Below are 19,061 nucleotides of genomic sequence, written 5' to 3' on the forward strand. Positions count from 1 at the left end.
GCCTTTTGTCTCCCCAGGACTTAAAGTGGGTGGCAGCAGCTAGGCTTCTGGTCCTCCCCAGCGCACCTGGCCTATGCAATGGAACTGGGGCCTTCCCAGCCCAACCTGAACAAGCACAGTGATGGGAGCTGAGGGGGCAGCTGCAGCCAGGTTGTCTTCGCAGGCTGCGCAGTAGGGCTGAAGCCTTCCTCTACTCGAAAAGGATGGGCAAGGGCCTGGGTCCAGATCATTCTTCTCCTAACTTTGCTCAGTCTGTCCCACTGAAGAGCACAGTGCAAATGGCTGGGAGGGGGCAGGTGGGGAAGCAGAGTCTGTTGGGCGTGGGGTGCGTGCTGGGGGAGAGGAGGTCCCCTGGAAGGGCCAGCAGCTGCAGTGGTTGGAGCAACCCCTCAGCAGCGGCTTTCTGCCTTGGCTCTGTAGCGGGCCGCTGCCTGCAGGCGGGCTGCTCGTCTGGCTGGGCGTGGGAGTCCCCTGGCGCGGCACACGCAGGGCGCTATACCCGGGCCAGGGCGAGGGAGTCTCGCGTGGGCTGCACAGCGCTCGGCCGGGGCTTCGCAGCTCCTCTCCAAGCGCCAACAAACGAGCCAGACTTCCGCCCCCTGCCCTAGCCCAGGCCGGGGGAAGGGGCGCGGCGGGGTAACGCCCGCTCCCCGCGGCGGCCGCACGCTTGGCAAGCCCCAGCCTGCCGCCGCCGCTTCACGTGGCCGCCGCTGCCTGGCTCCTCAGTGCCGGCTGGGCTCGGAGCCGCCGCTGCTGGGGACTGGCGGGCGGCGGCGGCGTCTGGCCGGCCGGAGCGGGCTGGCTCTACAGACCAGGCGGACCCACCGCACTGCCCGCCTCGCGGCTGCGGGGCTGGAAACCGAGCGGAGCCGGGCAGGCTCGCCCCCGGGGGCAAGTGTGGCGAGGAGACCGGCGAGAGGCGGGGAAGCGGTGAGTGCCACGCTCTGCCGGCCGGAGCGGGGTGGGGTGGGAAGGAGCCGGCGGGCGGGCGAGCGGCTGCAGCCCGGGGAGCTCGGGAGGGTGCAGCGGGCGGCAGGAGGGATGCGGCGGCAGCGGCTCCGGTCTCTGGCCGGCTCCGCTTGGAGAAGTTGCTGCCTCAGGGCTTGCGGGCGGGGCAGGGGGGAGGCAGGGACCCGACTTGCATTTCTTAGCGACCAGCAGAGGAGCGCCCCGAGTTTTGATCACGGGAGGCGCCCCGCGTTGCGAGGAGAGGCGCCGGGAACTTCTGCAGAAGGGCTGCCGCTGCCCTCGCAGCCGGCGTGCTAGAGCAGGCATCGTACTACCTGCACAACACACTCTGAGTGCAGACCCAGCAGCCCACCTGCACAACACACACACACACACACACTCTCTGAGGAGCGCAGAGCGGGCATTGTACCTGCACAACACACACACACACACACACACACTCTCTGAGGAGCGCAGAGCGGGCATTGTACCTGCACAACACACACACACACACACACACACTCTCTGAGGAGCGGAGAGCGGGCATTGTACCTGCACAACACACACACACACACACTCTGAGGAGCGCAGAGCGGGCATTGTACCTGCACAACACACACACACACACACACACACTCTCTGAGGAGCGCAGAGCGGGCATTGTACCTGCACAACACACACACACTCTCTGAGGAGCGCAGAGCGGGCATTGTACCTGCACAACACACACACACACACGGGACTCATGAGGGCTGAGCAGGAATTTTACCCGTGGAACATACACAATGAGGTGTGTAAAGCAGGCATTTAACCTAACCATCCACACGTTTCTGCATATCTGTTTCATTACTGCATTCGCTATTTAGAGGTCTGCGTTTCCTGTTTACTGCCCGAAGGACGTGCAACCACACACAGCTGTGAGGTAGCGGTTTTTTGCTTTGTTACGGAAATGACTTGCTGATACTGTGATCGTTCAACCTTTACATTAAGATCAGCTTAGCTATTACTTTATGTATTGTAGTAAAGTATGTAATAAGATCTGCTGGGGGAGGGGTTAAAGGTGTGTATGCATAGGGGGTTGAGAGAGTGCTCCTACAGGGGTGTGTATGCGAATATGTGTTGGGATGTAGATATACAGGAATTAGGGAGGATGGGCTGTGTCTATAACAGAGGGTTATGGGGTACTTGTAGGGGAGTTGGGTTTCTGTGTGCAGGTATGTAGATTTGTGTGATCAGATTTCTTGCTAGAAAGAGTTTGTGTTTTATTTGCTTTGAGAGAGGTCTGTAAGTATCCATTCTTGTTGGGTTTGATGCTCTTTGTGTTGGTCACACTCTCCATACAGAAGGAGAAAAAGAGATTTTTGTCATGTGCTGGTGGTTCTTGCTGACAATTTTCAGTAGCAACTGCTGGTGATGGCAAGATGCTTTAACTTTTTTCCCCTCCCCCACATTGTAAAGTGAAATATGACTGTAACTGCCCAGAATATCTTTGCATCAAAGACAGCAGGACCAGCATCCTTGATTGAGCAGGGACTACCTCTGAGGCCTTAACAGACAAGTGTTAAACCCCCTCTGGGCAAATACTAGGTAACATGCTAAGGTGTGTAATCTACTCTTCTTTATGTACATTCTTGGTTAGTCATTTCTTAATATGCATGCTCAGGGATTTAGCCTGGATGCTGAGCTATTCAGCATTTCCATTCTGTAAACAGATCGGGGGTACTTGACTTTTTTAAAATGTGAAAATGTTAGCCGGCTGTAGCGAGGCCTTGGAAGAAATGCATAATTACTGTATTTCAGTAATGCAATTTTTGCTGTCATTGTGCTGGGCTGCCTATTGGGTTGATGCCTGTCTGCCTAAGAACTGCCAGTTGGCTAATTACAGTAGTTTTATGGTGATTTGTCAGAGAAGACATTTGTAAAACAGGTTTTATCTGGAGCGTTTTCCTTCAGTTAACTCAGCATGCGCGTACCTTGAATAAAGTTGTGGATGGCTATTGTCATTCAGTTATGCATATTTTTAGATGCTGAAAGATGTTTCTTAAGGGCAAGCTGTTGACAATTAAAAATAGCTTCATAGTATGCATTTATTGAGAATGTAGTCAAGGTTTAGTGACCGCTTGTGGTTGACTCTTTTAAGCTATGAATCAGTCTGAACTTTGGAGATGTCACATGTGATCTTCCTTTTGCTGTAGTCCTTGTTTTATCGTAATACTACAGCCTTGCTCTGCAGGGATCACAGTTTGAATTGTAGGTTAACAGGACAGTATTTTAGCATGGTACTGTCTACATAGTTATGAAACCTTCAGATATAGATTTCATTCTGTAACCCTTGATTTGGAGACACTGCTTTAGTTTGCTTGTAAATGTGGAATTAAAATAGAATCAGTTGGAATGATTAGCCATGGAAGATCTTTATCATCTGATGCAGCTCCAACATACACCTTTTGTTTTGTGTCCAGAAAATGATCATCTACTTATAAAATAGAGTAATCAAAAGAACAGGTTAGAGGCTGAAATTCAAAGCCCTGTATTCATTGGAATTACTCATGAAGAGTAAATATTTTGAAGGGGTAGCTGAAAAATGCCCTCGTTTACTCATTTGTGTCAACAACTATCTAATCGAATAGTACTTGGCTTAATGCTGACTATACACTACTTTTGATTTTTGCCAAAAAGGGGACATTCTCCTTAAACCAGTAATCGTAAAAATTGGTATTTTTCACTCTGTACTGTGGTATAACTGTCTTTAAATGTTCTGTTTCAGAGTAACAGCCGTGTTAGTCTGTATTCGCAAAAAGAAAAGGAGTACTTGTGGCACCTTAGACACTAACCAATTTATTTGAGCATAAGCTTTTGTGAGCTACAGCTCACTTCATCGGATGCATACTGTGGAAACTGCAGAAGACATTATATACACAGAGACCATGAAACAATACCTCCTCCCACCCCACTCTCCTGCTGGTAATAGCTTATCTAAAGTGATCACTCTCCTTACAATGTGTATGATAATCAAGTTGGGCCATTTCCAGCACAAATCCAGGTTTTCTCACCCTCCGCGCCCCCCCCCCCCCCCAACTCACTCTCCTGCTGGTAATAGCCCATCCAAAGTGACCACTCTCTTTACAATGTGTATGATAATCCAGGTGGGCCATTTCCAACAGAAATCCAGGTTTTCTCACCCCCTCCCCTCCAAAAACCACACACACAAACTCACTCTCCTGCTTGTTTGTAATAGCTTATCCAAAGTGACCACTCTCCCTACAATGTGCATGAAAATCAAGGTGGGCCATTTCCAGCACAAATCCAGGTTTTCTCACCTCCTGCCCCCACAAACTCACTCTCCTGCTGGTAATAGCTCATCCAAACTGACCACTCTCCTTACAGTGTGTATGATAATCAAGGTGGGCCATTTCCAGCATAAATCCAAGTTTAACCAGAACGTCTGGGGGGGGACGTAGTTTGTGCTGGAAATGGCCCAACTTGATTATCATACACATTGTAAGGAGAGTGATCACTTTAGATAAGCTATTACCAGCAGGAGAGTGGGGTGGGAGGAGGTATTGTTTCATGGTCTCTGTGTATATAATGTCTTCTGCAGTTTCCACAGTATGCATCCGATGAAGTGAGCTGTAGCTCACGAAAGCTTATGCTCAAATAAATTGGTTAGTCTCTAAGGTGCCACAAGTACTCCTTTTCTTTTTAAATGTTCTGTTCATGTTAGTGATGCAAATGGTGTCACCTCTGATGCCACGAGAGCTCCTTTCGTATTCTCTGCTGCTGGTGCCACTTCACACTCCTGGGCATTGAGTCAGAGTAGTCAATTAGCTCTTCACATGCCAAGAAAAAGAAAATGAATTTAAATGCTGAGAAGAAGGAACAACTTGTATGAAAGGTCAGTGAACACTACCAGTTTTTTGATGATACTGGAACCTTGGGGATCCAGAACAACATACTTGTGTTTGTAAATCCAGTCAACATCAAGTCCAGTGCCATATTCTGAAGTCAACCACAAACTGATTTTATGATTCAAGAATTGTGATAGAAAATCCAGTTACAAATGAAAAATGTTTTACATGAGGGTTTATAAGAGGAATGTGGCTAACCAGTTGAAATTTGCAATACAAAATACGTATAATTCTGCTGGTATAACCGAAGATGCTATAATGGACTTAATTATCTTTACTAAGCTAAAACTACAATGGTTGGAAAGTGTACAAAGGAGGAGATAAAAGCAGAATGTTGATATTTCGGTTATTTCATGTGGCTAAATACAAGGACTGGACTAGACAGTCTACCACAAGTACTAACAAGACTCTCGTTATAGATGCATAGTCCAGTACTGTATATATGCATCATATATTATTGACACTTTTTTCAGTTCATTTAATCAATATAGGCAATTTGCTTAAATAGTTTAGTGCAGCAAAATTTGACAGTTGCTTTTCTTACCTGTTCATTTTTGACATTAGGTTTTCCTAAAATTACTGTCCAGATAGAAATTGGAAACTGCTCAGATCTTAATTTGTTTGCTAGAGACAGGCTGGTAATTTTAAAATAAAAGTACTGTTTCATGTTTTCAGTTTTTATTTGTAAAAAAAAAAAAATTGGGATTTTTTTCAGTGTTTTCTTTCCAAACATTAAAACTGGGATGAAATCAGGTTCAAATTTAAAAAAAAAAAAAGGGGGGGGGAAATTGGGGTTGGGGAAAAGAAAAACAAAAAAAACTTTTGTAATATACACATTTTATTACTGTATAATTGAAACTTTTTTTTTAATGTACAAAGGTATATTTTGTCTCTCTCAGAGCTAGTTGTTTTTCCAGAAATCCTGGTTTGCATACGCACGCATAATTTTCTTCAAAGTATCCTCACTCATGTTGAGCCTCTTGCTGCTTGGAGGTAGTCCAACTTTGAAAATATGCACTCTGCCTCAACAGATCCAGGGGGTACACTCAAAGCTTGATGTGCTGCTTTGCTGAAGCTGAGAAGTGTGTCTTGATGACTGTTCCAAAAAACCAGCACATCCAGTTTTGCATTGTCAGGATTAGGCAAGTTCATGTATGTAGTAAACTCCCCTTTCAGATTTGAAATTTCTTCTTTAGTGGCAAATGGTTGAAACACAGTGGCGTAAAGACCATAGTCTGCTGCAGATTTCACCCTGAGGAAGAAGTGCAACACCTGGGCATTCTAAAATATATTTTTGGCACCAAACACTTGGGGAATTCAGATTATGGGCCACGGTCATTTCCCATTTCTCACTGAGTGTTGTGTTTGAAGGTTTTGAATGCTTTTTTTGGTTTTTGCATGTTCCAGAGTGGGAAAGATTTCCAGAAACAGCTGAGTTTTCTCACCGTGTGTTTCTCCTTCAGTTTTTGTGCTCAGTTCAGTTGAGATTTTGGTTGTCAAGATCCGGTAAACATCTGTATTGGCAAACATGTGGGCAGTAGTTAGAGAAAACGCCAGTGTTTTCTGCATGTCACATAATGATTCCAGGTTTTCAGCAATTAACATTACCTTGGTGCTGAGTATCTGGCAGTTATTTTGGATTTGCCAGTCCCTTCAGAGTTTGTGCTTTAGAACCAACAAACTCAGGATGATCTAGGAGACACATTAGCATAGTCTGCGTGTTATTTACATGACAGTCAGTGAAGTACAAGCTCATCCACAGGTGTGGCACAACAGGGGTAGGTAATCTGCACTCATCTCGCTCTGTGTTAAACAAAGCCTTCGACTTGTTTGCATGCTTGAAAACGGCCCAAATCCAATTATAAAGATTTCACGTCTTTCATTTCTTCTGTAGCAGTAGCTGCTGACAGTGCAAAGTTAATTAGATGAGCAGGACAGGTAATACTTAGCAGTGCCGGTTTCTGATTGAGTGTAATCTCCTGGGAAAACTTAGCCTTGTAGGAAGCAGAATCTGTGTTAGTTATGGCCACATTTTCCCAAGTTAGTTGGTACATCTCAAACATGTCAGTTATTGCTGTGTTGAGAAAATGTCTGTCAGCAGAGGGGATGACTGTCATATCAGCACAAAACAATGTAGGTTTATTCACTTTGAAATAAAAAAAAGAAAGCAAAAGGCCAAGAATCGGACGGTCCAAAGCATCAGGAGACTCATCAAAAAATCAGACTAGACACCATATTTCCATCAGCTTAGATACTAAAACATTTTCTTTTTCTTTCAGATACAACCTCACTGGTAAGTCTCATTAGGAAGGGTTTTTGATGCTGGACATTATTGATGCACTAAGTCACCAATAGACCCCTCTACTATTAACAGTGGTTACCTGGTAAAACAAAGAACACACACAAATTCATTGACACAGTTGTGCTATGTCCTCTCTTTCATTAAAGCTCTGGTGAAAGCTCCTTATATTGTCTGTTTATGCTGAAGCCCACTTTCTTCCTTAAGCTACTTGTGTTGCTTGCTTTCAATATGCTCCTTTATTCTGTCAGTGCGATCACTGACCTCAATGCTGCAGTATTTGTAGCACAATGCATCACTCCCATCTTTACTTTTCTTGCAAATTTCTAACCACTGATCTTCTTGAAAGATTTGCATATTTACCGTTTTACTGTATCTATCTGTAACCCCAAGGAGTTTACCTACGTTCCTAGGGCTCTGCATGCTGATAGTTCAGGGAGAGGCACACAATCCCAGGTAGCAAGGGGGAGCCAAGGGCAGACTCAGTCTGCTAGGCAACCCAGAGGAAGAGAGGAGAGACATTATGTAGAACAACGGGGGCCTCTGTTGGTTTGGGGAAGGATTGCGGGCGTGCCAGCTCAGATGAAGGGGCAGAGTCACATCATTGACAAGGGAAAGCCCAGGAAGAAGAGCTAGCCAGATCAATAGGGAGTGAGAAGCCTGCCCCTGGGAGCCCTGGAGGGGGGAGAAGCCATTTTGGGAGTAATCTGGACCCAGCCACAGAAAGGACAGGACTGGCTGTGTGGGGATCCAGAAGAACCCATGCCCGTCCATCCAAACCCATTAGAAGATTGGCAGTAAAGGAAGCCACTGGGTGGATAGGGGACATTACATATCTTTATCTGTGGAGGATTGATTGTTTAAATTCAAACTAAATGGACACAAAGAGATAGGCAGGCAGTGTCTCCTTGTGAGCCAATCATAGCACGATATTAACGTTGTTTAGTTTTCCGACCTCCACTTAGTATGTGTTCTGTGTTTTACACCGTGGAACTGCTTCAGAGCTGCAGGACACAACAATCACATAAAGATTTAGTGTCTAACAAAAATAAGTATCCCAAAAATACTGAGTGGATTGATAAAAGGAAACTGAAAATGTGGAACACTAAGTAAAAGTAACGTCTGAAGCGTAATTAAAGCTGGAGATACATTTTCTGTCTACCTTGCAGATTTTGTTTCTCAACAAAAAATGTAACTTTATATTATTCAGAGTTCAAAACCAGTTGTGAAACCAATCAGTTTGACGTACGTAGACAGTTTCAAAATCAATTGACATGTCATTTAATCTCCACCCCACAGTAACCACAAAGTGTCCTTTAAATGATTGTAAATACTGTAAAATATGGGGGATTTTTTTTTTAATACTGGTGCCACTAGGCAGCATATGGCAGAAACTGGGGGAAAATGTGCCTCTGTTTTTGAAAGTTACATTTGCAGCAAAATTACATGTGCAGGGTTTTTTTCCAATGATGATCGATGTTCCTAACAACACTCATACATTTCTCTAAGGATTTATTTATATTTAAGACCAGGTTGTTAAGTGGATGGAGTGTTAGCCCTTCCACATTGAAGAAAAAATAATACACAAAAATTAAAAAATAACTGCAGATCTTACCAAAATTTCTCTGCTAAACAGGTGTAAATATAGCCTATTAATTCTTAAACAAACCATGCATTATTAAGTGCTTCCTCACATTTGTGTATGAATCAGATAAAAAACAAAGTTGTAGATCTTGTACTTAGCAATGTATTTAGGTTTTCATTGCAATTCCATTGTTCGCTTTAATAATGTCCGATGTGCTTTCTTTAGATTTAAACTAACACCAATGAACTGTACTTGCCTTAATGATATATTGATTTAGGAAGTTAGAACAGCCACATGTTTAACTCCTTCTGTACAGATACATCAACTCAGCAGAAAAGAACCAGACCTAAAATATGTGCCATTACATTCTCAGACAAGAATCTTCATTAACATTAAGGTTACTAGACTTTATAGCCTATGGATCAGAACTTCAAGGAAATATGCAGTTAAGTGATTCAACACTCCAGGGCAGATTCTTTGGTGTAATTTGTCATAGATACAACAAAGTACATCAGCTGAGGGTTTGTCTCCCATTTATATTGCACTCATCAGTTCCCCTTCTCAGCCTTCAGTGCCTCCCTCCACCACACACATAGTCCACCTATTTTCCCCTCATCCTGAACAGCTGACGAATGACTTGGAGTCCTATCATGTTCCTTGATGGGGACTCTGGTTATTTAGCTAGAGGAGCCTAATGAAATATGGGGGAAAATGAAGACATTTTCAATCGGGAGCATTAAAAAATATATCCTGTCCAAATTTAGTTTATTTTACAAAAAATATACTAAATTGAATGTTTTACTAAATAAAAACTAAAATTCCATTGTCGTCTGAAGGGTTATTGTAGCAAAATTGGAAATTAAATTCAACAATTAAAGTGTGAAACTGAGAGATTTTAATAGTGCTTTAAAGTGCAAATCTCCATGCAACCTGAAGTCTAGAGATTCCATTGATGTGTCCATAAGATTGAACATTTATCAGTATTGCACAGTTATGTACAGATTGTTAATTCAGTCTAGTGTATGTATGGTAGAACGTAATGTTTCTATTTAATTAAGGGCATGTTTTACAGCCACGCTAGTTATTTGTCCTTATGACCATTTCACTTGTGTGTTTTGACCAAATAACTGAAAATGTGATCATGATTTTGGACTGGTTGCTTGATCTGATTTTTACATAATGAACAGGAGAGGCAGGCTATCTGGGAACTTGAGTGCAATGAGAGCACTGCAAGTCTTTGCTTACATAGCCATTGTAGGCAATGAATGGCACTTTAGGGGCAAAGGGTTAATGTGGCTTTTGCATGGAATATTCATTTATATTATGCCTCGTTTCTAGCCTCTGTTGAACACTGCTTATAAATGCTAGCTTTAAGGACCATACCATCCTTCATGATAGTTTAGATAATGATCATAAAATAGAGAACTTCTAGCACATGATTCTTAGCAAGAACAAACAGAATTAAGATGCCAAGTAATAATGGTTGCTGATAAGGAGCGAAACAGTGTAGTTGTGCTCATTCCACTCTGGCCAGAGGCCAGGAATCCAAAATATGATTGTGAACATTAATTAAAATGGTAGTGTGAATGTTAATAAAAACAAACACAACATTATTGGGCCTCCCACCCAGTGTTTCTCATACATAGTCAGTGTGTCTGCCAGAAGTTGTTGTGTGAAATTGATGTAAATCCCAAGTAGATTGTGTCTGTGAAACAACATAAGAACAGTCATATTGGGTCAGACCAATGGTCCATCTAGCCCAATGTCCTGTTTTTCAACAGTGGCCAATGCCAGATGTTTCAGAGGGAATGAATGGAACATGGCAATTATTGAGCGATCCATCTCATGTCCTCCAGTCCCAGCTTCTGGCAGTCAGAGGTGTAAGGACATCCAGAGAATGGGGGTGTGTCCATGACCGTCTTCGCTAAGAGCCTTTGATGGACCTATCCTCCATGAATTTATCTAATTCTTTTTTGAACCAAGTTATACTTTTGGCCTTCACAGCATCCCCTGGCAATGAGTTCTACAGGTTGACCGTGCATTGTGTGAAATAGTACTTCCTTTTGTTTGTTTTAAACTTGCTGCCTATTGATTTCATTGGGTGACCCCTGGTTCTTGTGTTATATGAAGGGGGAAATAATATTTCCCTATTCACTTTCTCCACCCCAGCCATGATTTTATAGATGTCTATCATATCCCCCCCCCCCCCCCCCGTCATCTGTTTTCTAAGAGATGAACAGTCAGTCTTTTTAGTCTCTCCTCCAAAGGAAGCTGTTCCACGCACTTGCACACAATTGTTGTTGTCCTTCTCTATACCTTTTCCATTGCTAATATATATTTTGGAGATGGGGTGACCAGAACTTCACAGAGTATTCAAAGTGTAGGCCTATCATGGATTTAGGTGGTGGCATTATGATATTTTTTGCCGTATTGTCTGTACTTTTCCTACTGGTTCCTAACATTGTTAGCTTTTTTGACTGCTGCTGCACATTTGAGTAGATGTTGTAGAGAACGATCTATGATGACTTCAAGATATTTTTCTTGAGTGGTAAGAATTAATTTAGACCCCATCATTTTGTACGTATAGTTGGGATTATGTTTTCCAATGTGCATTACTTTGCACTTATCAACAGTGAATTTCATCTGCCATTTTGTTGCCCAGTCACCCAGTTTTGTGAGATCCCTCGGTAGCTCTTTGTAGTCTGCTTTGGACTTAACTAGTTGGAGTAACTTTATCAACTGCAAACTTTGCAACCTCACAGCTTTTCCCCACCTTTCCAGATCATTCACTGATTGTTTGGCAGGCTTCCTGCTTCTGATGTACTTAAAAAAAAATAAAAAATAAAAAATTGCTGTTCGTTTTTGTGGTGGTCAGTATTAATGAAGATGGTCAGCAATAATGTTCCGCAGTTGATCAAGAATTCATTGACTGTAACTGCTCAGGGGCCAAAATGTGCAAAATTAGACAGATGCAGGTGGGTCAAAAGCAAGCTGAAATATAAAAGCTAATGTCCCTCAAATCTCAGTTACTGCATTATGGGCCCAACTCTGTAGCTTTAGTTAAGCAGAACTCCTGTTTACTTCAAAATAACACCATTATGATGATTCCAACTGGAGTTTTGGCTGACTAAGAATTGCAGAATGGGGCCCAATGATTTGAAACCACACCGCATTTGCAGTTACTGGATGATAGATGTTCTCGTATATTTGACAGTGTGCAGTATATACAGAGTGTCTTTTATAAGCTAATTTACAAGCCTTTGGATTTATAATGCACATACTTAATTTTATAAATATTTCTATTTTGTTGTACATTGTCTGCATTTTAAGTATACTGTTTCTCTGTGATATACAGAGTCTGCAACATATGTTTTTAACAGAAACTCATTAAAACTGAGATTTTTTTTACTCTATTCATACTTTTCAGTATGAAGAAATATACATTTAACAAAGACTTCCATCTTCATCTTGTAGAAAATAGTCATTTTAAATATAACTTAACCTTATGCCAAGATTACTGCTTAACAAAGCTAATAAGATTGCAGAAGGCCTCATCAATATTGTTACTTATTACATGTATTTGATCAGCATCCCATTATGCTTGTACTGTACAAATACATAGATATGGTCCCTTACCAGAGTCTACAGAGTGCATGTAGTCTAATTAAAATCCTTTTGGTTAAATTTGGACAACTGTGATGACCCAGTCTATCCCAAAGAGGAAGGAGCTGTGAGATCAAAGAAATAATACACAGAAATATAGAGATAAGAAACATGAGTAGAAAGTACCAAAATAAGATTTGCCTTTGAAAAATGAAAGTTTCTATAAGACATCTGGGGGAAAAATAGCAAGAAACTTAAAACAACAGGAGAATTATTTGAAATGCATTCATCTAGGAGAAGGAAGAGATGGGGGAATACTGAAGGAGCTAGGAGAGATATTGGACAGCAAATTAAACATGAGGTGTAATGTGGTATGGGTTCAGAAAAAAAAAACGAATGCCATTGTATGCTGCATATCTCTTTCATGGAGCAAGTAGGAATAGTCTGTCTCAACATAGCTGTGGTTGATTGGACCAGGAATATTGTGTTTAATTTTTGCACCAAACTGGAGGGAGTTCAGGGAAAGCAACAAATTGTTTGGGTTCTAGAAAATTTGAATTAGTGTGTGAGGAAAGTTGATTTTATATTTAATATTAAACTCATCAGTGACTTAAGCAGGGCATGACAATGATTTACAAATCTGTTCTTGAAGGTGTTAACACCAATTATAGAATCACAGAATACTAGGGTTGGAAGAGACCTCAGGAGGTCATCTAGTTCAATCCCCTGCTCAAAGCAGGACCAACACTATCTAAATCATCCCAAGCAGAAGAGGAGTCTCTCTATTTTGTGTGGTACAGTATAGATAGTTCTAGAAATGGGATTAAATTAAAAGAGGAACAATTTAGGCTGAATATTAGGAAAATATGCCAGATGGTGAAATGTGCTTGGCTTTGGAGTAGCTTCCCAAAGGAACTGGTGGAAGCTTCATTCCTTCGGAATTCTTAAAGTAGACTGGACAAAATACTAGAAAATGTCCTATGAGGAATGCACTTTTGCATGAATATAAAATGAATGATCTAAGGATATTATCCATCTCTGACTTTTTTGATTCTAATATCTAATCAAGTTCTACTTTTGTAAGCTTTTCATTCAACTGATTTATACTTTAGATAGCATTTCCCCAAGGAGTGTCAACTGTTTAAGGAATTTGGTAGATATTCCTCACAGATTTTCCGGGAGAGCCCCTCAGGTCAAATCCCCTCATGCCAATAGTGACTTATATTTGTAGGACTATAGACGACTTGACTGCTCATCCCACAAGTAATCAAGTCTGGCTTGCTGGCTGAGGTATGAGAGAGTTTTTGGAACTACTAATCATGCAGTTTCTTGGATGGATACCAATTTGTTAAACTAGAGGAGTAATAGGCCCTATTCTTCAAGAAGTGTCCCTGTGGGTGCTTTAGGTGAATCTGCATCCCTGCACCTGCGATCAGAGAATTTCAGTAGGAGTGCCTATTTGGGTCGAACATGTGCTGTCCCCATCTCGCGCTACCTCTGGCAGCTATATATCACTGTGTGACCACTCCCCCGCCCCAGTTCCTTGTCTGCTGCCCTTGGCTTGAGATGGAGCAATCAGCAGTGCCTCCAAGTTTGCCTTTATCTTAAAATGTAGATTTGGAGTTAGTAATTTTAGAAGCCAGTTAGTTAGTTAGCTTAGTTACCCTTCTCTCCCTCATTTATTTTTCTTTATTTAGAAGAATTTTTTTTATTAGACTAAGTATCATTTCTTATTATATTCTTTAGCAGAGTATAGATACCCTCCCTTGGGAGAAACTTTATTCTAAGTGGCATGCCTGGATCCCTGGGTTTTAAACACTGCTTAACTTGACAGGAATCAATCCCGGTCCCTGACGACACACTCAGTTTGTCCACTGTCTCAGTGAGAGACACATTCCGCAAAAGTGCTCTCATTGCCATAATCTTAAAATCCGCACCAGAAGAGCAAGGGATCTTAAGCTAAAACTTCTCTTGATGGAGAAGTCATGCACCTGGCTTCCAGTCCAGGATTGTGGACCCCTTCTGAACAATAGTCTCCAGTAATGTCATCTGACAGACATTCCCCATCACCCTCACAGAGGAAAGATCACTCCTGCAAAAAGGTGGCCAAAAAACAGGCTATGACCTCTTCTTTATGGGAATCAGCTAAAAAGAGACTATCCCCAACCTGTCAGATACTCTCGGTACCGACCTCACTGAGGCCGACTACCTCTGGGGTGGCAGGACCCTCCAGTACCACGGGTACCGTGACAGCCAAAGACCCAAGCGGGCAGGCTCAGAGAGAAGCAGCAAAGGGCAACTTATGCTCCATTCCTTGGTTCCCCCGGAGCTGCTCAAACATGTAGCACTGAGCAGCGCTACAGTCTATGTCCCCACCTTCTGCCTTGATAGTGCATAGCGCTCAATCATTGGTACTGACAATTGCTGTAATTCCATCGGCACCGCCAACAATGCTCTCCTAGATACCGATGCTCTTGGTACTGAAACACAAAGACCTCCTGGTCTCTTCAGCACCAGAATCTCCCTTCCTCAGTACCAATGTTACTGCAGCATGCTTGGTACCACACTAAGTTACATCCAGATCAGCTCCTCCTTTCTCCAGTGAGGATGGGGAGATCTACTCATCACGTCACTCCTTGCCCATCCAGACAGCCACCAGACTGGGTCCACCTGAACAACCTGGATAACAACCCAGGGCCAAAACCCATGGGTGGTATAGACATCCATGGATACCACTACCAATGCCATTCCAGCCCCAGTGGCCCTACTGGGATCTGTGGGTGGCGTAGCGACAGCAGTATTCTAAGCCTCCACTTACCCACAGGGATAGTTTGAGACATTCTTCATCACCCTCAATACCTGGACCCTCTGACCTCCTGGAAGAGGCATTCAAAGAGCTGGAGGAAACTTCTGATCAGGAGGTTACCCCACCTACAATTTCTCCTCCTCGTCTCTGGACGAAGCCATCACGCCCCCGCCAACCATGATGGGTGATGATTTAAAACAATTCCAAGAGGAGTTTAGAGGATGCAAACTCATTAGAAATACCATTAGAAGAAGTTTCAGAGTTTCAACACAAGCTGTGGGACATTTTACAAACATCAGCTTCATCCAAGATTGCTTTTCATGGTCTGTATACATTGACCTTTGCTATCACCAAGAGCATCTACATCCCCACCAGGTACTTGCACACGCTCCACCAGGTCATTTTCTACGTCGATAGCCTATCTTAACAATGTACCCATCATGGATATCTGTAAAGGAGCAACCTGGGCATCAGCCCATACGTTCACAGAGTATTATGCAATAGAGCAGGACTTGACATCAGATGCTCTGCTTGGACTTTACTGTCTTATCATCCTTCACAAATTCAACTCTGAAGCCCCTTCCTTCCAACGAAGGGCACTGTTCTACAGTCACCCTCAGGGAAGGTTACTCACCCTGTGCAGTAACTGAGGTTCTTTGGGATGGTTGTCTCTGGGTGCTCCACTACCCACCTTCCTCCCCTCTACTTCAGAGGCATTTTTTGCTAGTGACTCTGTGGTAGAAAAGGAACGGAGCGGGGTTTGTTCGCACAGCGCTATGTGGCACGAGATAGGGACAGCGCATGTGTGACCAAAACAGGCACTGCTACTGAAATTCTCCGATCACAGGTGCAGGGATTTAGGTTCACCTAAAGTGGAGAACCCACAGGGACAACTATCTTGAAGAACCTCAGTTACTGCACAGGGTGAGTGACCTTCTCTTTGTGCATTGGGATCAGCAGCTGGATCCGTGCATCGTTGATGTCAATTGGACTCTGCACAGGAGCATGGATCTATGCCAGCAGACCCTGATTTGGCATTGGGGCTCTAGAAAGCCAATAAATCAGAGTGATTGCCTGAGATTACATGATGATCGTTGTGTCATGGCTTTCTATTTATTGCATATATAAAGATCGGTCACAATGACTCAACTTCACTGGGAAAAAACAACATTGTAATACAAGGATCATCACTTCACAATTACGGTGTGATTTTTTTTTTTTTTTTTGCAACTCTCTTCCATATCAAAGCAGCTATTCAAGGTTGAGTATTACTGGTCCGGGTTCTGAGTGTCTCATTGGAGCCTTTCCTGAAGTTTAAAAAAAAAAAAAAGTGAGAAATTTTATAAATAATAATGCTATAAAACAGTTAAGTACCTCAGATTGAGGATTAATCTTCCTGGGGAATATAGAAGAATAAATCAAGATGAAACCACAATCACTTTTGACATTTAGTGTTAGAATTTCTTTGCAAAGCTATTTATATCAGCTTCAAAATAGTTTAAACAAGAAATTAGATGTGAGAAGGTGTATCTAAACTAAATGAGTCCCATTATTAGAAAGGGAAAACATTCACTTGCACACTACCAGACTATTTTAAATACTTGTGTGACCAAACCCATCACAGGGGTGTAGTCAAGCAGGGTCTGTGCACAACTGATTGCTTTGAGACACTGGTAGTGGTTTTAAGTGAGTTTTGAGTGTGGTGGCTGGAGAACAGACAAAGTGGTTACTGGTTTGTTATTTTCTGTTTGCTTATTTCGGGTAAGGGAAACTGAGGCAGGAAAATCAGCAAAATAGGTTAAGCTCGGAAGAAGCTAGAACTGCACAGGTTACAAATTTCTAAGAAGGAAAGAGAGAGAGCCAGCAAGCCCTGGACTTAAAAGACAAGGAATTTGAGGCCCAGAAACAGGCTCAAATTGAAGCACAAAATGCTGCCCTGGAAAAAGAAAAGGCTGCCCACAAGCAAACCCTGGATTTAAAAGACGAAGAAATTGAGACCCAGAAGCATGAACTGGCTGTATTGGAGTGGAAGAGGTACACAGAGTGGAAGTTGGGGTCTTGGTGACTGCTGCGGTGGGAACAGACCCCAAGGACTCTGTAGTTGGAAGCAAGCCCAACTTGAGTGAAAGAGGGCAATTTTTCTGGCCAGTGAAGGGTCTGTCATAGCTAGTAGCTGTGAGACCACAGCTGGATCAGGGTCATCTTCCCTTGTGGAAGACACAGGAGTGTCTGACCCAGAGGGGAGCTCAAAGAGGAATTTTAGGTATACTGCCTTCACCATGGACAGTGTCCAAGTCTCTGGCAATAAGTTCAGGAGGAGGGTGTAATGTTGCACTCCATGTGATTTTATGAAAATATGCTAATGAGTGTGAATATAATGTAACTGGAATATGCTTCATGCAAAAGGTCTCTTGTAAGGTATCATTACAAAGCTTATAATCTACTGAGTGTGGTCATCCTATTTGAATAAATGTGTCATTCTTGTATCTGAAACTAGAAATATGAAATATAATTCTGAGGTCCTATTGTAATTATGCAAAGTGTGGGCCATTAATGGTGGTTTGGAGTCTTGATGGCTCCCGTCAACTAGGACAATTGGTTGTAAATGGCTCTGTTTACTTGCAAGCTTTCCTGTGAGTCAGGCCAGGAAGAAAGAAGGCTTGGGGTCTCACAGGACATGTGACCATGTCACCTCGTTCTGGAATCCATCTTAAACCTGGTGCTTTTCCATTTAGAAGGAGGGGTGGGGACCCAGAGAGACAAAAGATTCCTGTCTTGTGCCAAAGCTATATAATGGGGTGGAACAGAACAAAGGAGGTTCCAGTCATGAGAAATCCCCTAGTTACCACCTGAGCTGGTGCTAACAAGAACTGTACCGGGGAAAGGATTGGGCCCAGACTAGGAAGGAGTCCAGTCTGTGAAAGATGCTTATTGGAACATCTCTTAGGGTGAGATTTTATCTGTAATCAGTTTCTTAATATATTAGACTTAGATGTGCATGTTTCATTTTATTTTGCTTCGTAACTTACTTTGTTCTGTCTGTTATTACTTGGAACCACTTAAATCCTACTTTTAATACTTAATAAAATCACATTTGCTTATTAATTAACCCAGAGTAAGTAATTAATACCTGGAGGAGCAAACAGATGTGCATATTTGTCAGTGTTATAGAGGGTGGACAATTTGAGTTTACCCTGTATAAGCTTTTATACAGAGTAAAACGGATTCATTTGGGGTTTGAATCCCTTTGGAAGCTGTGTGTCTGGGTGCTGGAGACAGGAGCACTTCTTAAGCTGTTTTCAGTTATGTCTGCAGCTTTGGGGTGCGTGGTTCAGACGCTGGGTCTGTGTTGGAGCAGACTGGTGTGTATGGCTCAACGAGGCAGGGTTCTGGAGGCCCAAACTGGCAGAGAAAGTGGCTCAGAAGGAGTCTCAACACATCACACATCAGGTGACAGTCCTAAGGGGGTTTCTGTGATTGAACCCATCACATTATGTTCTTTGCAGAGAAGACTTTGAACTTTACCAAGTATAGCAGCAAAAATTGAGAATATTTCGTCTGAGAAATAGATATATATTGGCATCTTTAAGTCAAGTTTGGATCTCTATTGCACCTCAGTAAATCAGGTTTAGCTCAGCTGAAGTTGCTAGAGTTACTCTGAATTTGCACTGGTGAAAATGGGACAGTATCTGTCCTTTCTTTCAGTGGCATATAATTATGTTGCTCAGTATTGTTAGGCACCGAATATGAGCATATCTGCGAGAGAGTAGTTTCCTGTTTTTTGGAGAAGAGCAGAAGACACTTGAAAGATTGTCTGCACCCTGGCCGGGGTGGTTAGGGGGCGGTGGCGAGAGCGAGAGGAGGTATTACTCACTGAGAGGAGGAGCCTATAAAATAAGAGACAGTGGGTTC

The 19,061-nt window shown here is 42.8% G+C and overlaps 1 protein-coding gene across 5 annotated transcripts in view; it reads left to right on the top strand.

The window, feature by feature from the left end:
• Positions 1-592: 592 nt before the first annotated feature.
• CHST15 (carbohydrate sulfotransferase 15) overlaps positions 593-19,061 on the top strand; it is a 97,685-nt gene continuing 79,216 nt past the window's right edge. The window contains exon 1 of one of the 5 annotated variants that reach the window (XM_048858268.2): positions 593-930. The gene's annotated coding sequence lies outside the window, so the exon portion shown is untranslated. Of the gene's footprint in view, positions 931-1,128; positions 1,871-2,524; positions 2,549-4,820; positions 4,844-19,061 lie in introns of those variants that run through there. The other 4 variants (XM_048858267.2, XM_048858269.2, XM_048858270.2 and 1 more) reach the window with 4 other exon arrangements.

This window comes from Caretta caretta, chromosome 7 (genome assembly GCF_965140235.1).
Source record: "Caretta caretta isolate rCarCar2 chromosome 7, rCarCar1.hap1, whole genome shotgun sequence".
Taxonomy (NCBI): Eukaryota; Metazoa; Chordata; order Testudines; family Cheloniidae; genus Caretta; species Caretta caretta.